The 2,666-nt window shown below is 40.2% G+C and overlaps 1 pseudogene; it reads right to left on the reverse strand.

The window, feature by feature from the left end:
* Positions 1–558: 558 nt before the first annotated feature.
* LOC120112816 lies at positions 559–656 on the reverse strand (annotated as a pseudogene).
* Positions 657–2,666: the final 2,010 nt, after the last annotated feature.

Below are 2,666 nucleotides of genomic sequence, written 5' to 3' on the forward strand. Positions count from 1 at the left end.
AATATAAAAAAAATTAATTAAATTTTGTATGCTAGGTTGGAATAGGGACGACACCGGTCGATTAAGTCGTACAACTTTAGATCATCCCTTAGGACACATCCTTGAAATTCCTTCGCAGTATCTCACACCTTATGAGATGGCAAATTTTTCTGATGATGTAGGAAGTCACCATGGTGATGAAGGTAGACCCCCAGTTATGACACTTCGACAATAGCTACACCCCACTAGGACTAGTCAACCTTCATGCATGATTATTCCTGAAAATGTAGGACACTTTGAAATCAAATCAGGAGTAATTCAATTGCTGCCCAAGTATCATGGGATGGAATCCGAGAACCCTTATCTTCATCTTAGGGATTTTGAGGAAATTAGCATCACATTTAGAGTGCCAAATGTATCGGAAGATGTCCTTAAATTGACCTTGTTTCCTTTTTCCTTAAAGGATAAAGCCAAAACATGGCTGAACTCCTTGAGACCTAGATCGCTAGGAACATGGCATGATATGCAAAGAGAATTCTTGAAAAAATTCTTTTCCGCACAAAGGACTAACTTTTGAAAAGGCACATTAGTAACTTCCAACAAAAAGACCATGAAACATTTTATGAATGCTGGGAGAGATTTAAAGATTTGCTTCTCTCTTGTCCTCATCATGGGTTTGAAACATGGAGAACCATTAGTTTCTTTTACGAAGGGTTGTCTCCACAGTTAAAACAATTTATAGAGACTATGTGCAATGGTCTATTTTTGGAAAAGCAACCCGATGAGGCATGGGACTATTTAGATTCTCTCGCAGAGACTGCACAATTATGGGATACAGGGGATAGAGTGAATAAACCTTTACCTAAGCCTACTAGCGTTGGACATGGGGGCCTTTACAATCTTAGTACTCAGGATGATATTCAGGCTAAAATGGCAGCCCTTACTAGGAAGGTAGAGGAAATTGAACTTAGAATGATTGAACCCGTCAAGACCGTAGAACATAACAGCGAGTGTTGTAGGATTTGCGAGATGCCTGGCCATCTCACCACTGATTGCCCCACAATACCCGCATTCAAGGAAGTCTTGCACGATCAGGCCAATGTTATGAATACCTATCAAAAATCTTTCAATAATCCTTTTTTGGGTACTTACAACCCTGGATGGAAGAACCATCCAAATTTCAGGTGGAGGAATGACCAACCTCAACAAGTATATAACCCAACTCCTCCACCTCCGCAACCTCATTATGCACACGCACCCCCTCAAAAACCCAGTTTCGAAGAAACTTTACAATCTTTCATGCAAGGTCAAGCTAAAATCAATGATGAATTAAGAAATTAACTGACAATGCTGACCACTGCTTTAAGTGCTCAAGAGAAGGGTAAGCTACCAGCTCAACCACAACCTAACCCTCAAGTCTATGGCGGTAGCAATGCATCATCTTCAACTTCGCATAAAGAACAAGCGAAGAGTATAATAACTTTGCGAAGTGGAAAGGTTATTGACCGACCAGTCCCAGAACAAACACAAGTTATACCTGATTCTGACCCTCCCAAGACAAAAGAAAAGGATAACGAAGAAACTGAAGCACCAACATCTACTGAAAAAATTGAATGTCCTTTTCCTGCACCATTTCCACAAAGATTAAAGCCCTTGCAAAAGCTTGAACCAAACTCTGAAATTCTTGAGCTTTTTAAGCAAGTAAAAATCAATATACCTCTTCTTGATGCAATCAAACAAGTGCCTTCCTATGCAAAATTTTTGAAAGATTTGTGCACTGTCAAGCGCCGATTAAATGTCAAGAAGAAGGCATTTTTGGCTGAAAATGTGAGTGCAATTTTACAGCATAACATTCTTCCTAAATATAAAGATCCAGGTTGCCCAACTATCTCATGCATCATTGGCAATTTTAGGATTGAGCGAGCATTGCTAGATTTAGGAGCGAGTGTGAATTTGTTGCCATATACGGTATATGAGCAACTCGGTTTAGGTGAGTTGAAGCCAACAACTGTCACCTTACAATTAGCTGACAGGTCAGTGAAGGTTCCCAGAGGGATTATCGAAGATGTGTTGGTCCAAGTGGACAAGTTCTATTTTCCTGTTGACTTTATTGTACTGGACACACATCCGGCTTCCAATTCACCATCTCAGATTCCGGTCATCTTAGGACGTCCATTCCTTGCAACTTCTAATGCATTGATCAATTGTAGGAATGGTGTCATGAAGCTTTCTTTTGGCAATATGACCTTGGAACTGAACGTCTTTAGTATAGGCAAACAACCCAGTGATCATGAAGAAAGTAAAGAGGTTGAATGGGTTGAAACCATTGCGGAAGAATATCTGTTAAAAGAAACATTTACTGAATCGACCGACAATGATTTGATAGATTGGTGTTCTGAAGGTACTGCTGATGATGTGGTCCCACCTGTTTTAAATAATTCGGATGTCATGATGGTCAATGGGTGGAGACCGAGAACAGAGAAATTCGAGCAGTTGCCCTCACAAGGGACAAAACTTGTACAATCTCGGAAACAAGCACCCATACTTGAGCTGAAACCCTTACCAAGGGAACTCAAGTATGCCTTTCTTGGACCCGATAACACTTTTTCCGTAATTATCTCGATTGAGCTTGATAATGATCAAGAAGAGAAATTACTTACGGTCCTAAAGAGTCATAAAGAAGCACT

The sequence above is a fragment of the Phoenix dactylifera genome, chromosome 12 (assembly GCF_009389715.1).
Source record: "Phoenix dactylifera cultivar Barhee BC4 chromosome 12, palm_55x_up_171113_PBpolish2nd_filt_p, whole genome shotgun sequence".
NCBI lineage: Eukaryota > Viridiplantae > Streptophyta > Magnoliopsida > Arecales > Arecaceae > Phoenix > Phoenix dactylifera.